The sequence below is a fragment of the Elephantulus edwardii genome, unplaced genomic scaffold (assembly GCF_000299155.1).
Source record: "Elephantulus edwardii isolate Elephantulus edwardi_28Jun2011 unplaced genomic scaffold, EleEdw1.0 scaffold00026, whole genome shotgun sequence".
Classification (NCBI taxonomy): Eukaryota; Metazoa; Chordata; class Mammalia; order Macroscelidea; family Macroscelididae; genus Elephantulus; species Elephantulus edwardii.
Window position 1 is genome coordinate 22,641,197 of NW_006399776.1, and position 1,271 is coordinate 22,642,467.

Here is a 1,271-nt window from a genome sequence, read left to right on the forward strand (position 1 = left end):
GGCAGTATACATAATTTATCCCTTCTTTCTTAGTCTCTCCCCAACTCTGATGTCAGTCCCGTTTTACAACAGTGGCATTGTGCAATATTTGTCATTTTGTGACTGAGGTATTTCACTCAGCATAATGTCCTCCAGGATCACCCATTTTGTATATTGCATGAGTTCCTTGTTTTTCAGTGCAGCGTGGTATTCCATTACGTGACTAAACCAGAGCTTCTCTATTTGTTTGTTGAAGGGAACTTAGGTTGTTTCCAACTCTTTGCTACTGTGAACAAAGCCGTGATAAACATGGGTGTGCATGTTCCCTTAGGTTTTAAAGGCAAGAAGATAATTCACAAGTAATACTTTTTTTCCAATTTCTTAACAGTTTAGTTTTCACATTTTGTAAATTTTTTTCAAATTTATTTGCAAAAAAAAGAAAAAAATTATTTGCAAGCAACCGTTCATATTAACTTTGGCATTTTTTCAAAGCCCAGATTGCAACTCTCCACAGAAGATACCCAGAAGGCTACCTTCAAGATGCACAGTCACTCACCCTCAAAGCCAGTCTGGTGGAAAGTCAGACATCTAAAAGGATGTCCCAGCAGCCAAACAGGAATATGGCCTAAGGTTATAATTCGTCCATCTTGAAGCTGGATTATTTAACATCAAATTTAGCCAGTACTGATTAAGCAGGAATTTGACAGCTCTGGAAAAAAGGAATATATTACAATAAATTATGTAAATAAAAAAGGAAATAATACGCAAAGCCATACACGCACACAGTGTATGTGTCTGCGTACATCTGTATGTATCTCTCTGTTTGAGCATGCACACATACATGTGTTTTATAGCCTTCAATTCCCACACTTCTATATTGTGGTGGTGGTGGTGGTTGTTTGGTGCCCTATGTGAATGTGTCACAGCAACACTGTGAACAGTAGATCTTAACTTTATCTTGTCTTATACTGTTCTCATCATCTCTAACACCCATTAGCCTATTGCAGCAGTCACTGTGTCAATCCATCCCACTTGCGCTGACACTCCACTTTTCCAAGCTTGTCTCTTTCCAAGGAATAGCCTCCTCTAGAAATATGCCCAAAGTATGTGAGACAAACCTTTGTCATCTTTGCCTCCAAGGAACACTCTGGCTCTACTTTCTCAAAAATATATCTTTTGACAATCCATATTCAATATTCTTCTCCACCAACAACAGGTGTTGTTTGTTGTTGTTGGTATGTGCCATCGAGTCGCTTGTGACTCATAGCGACCCTATGTACAAGAGCTCTAAA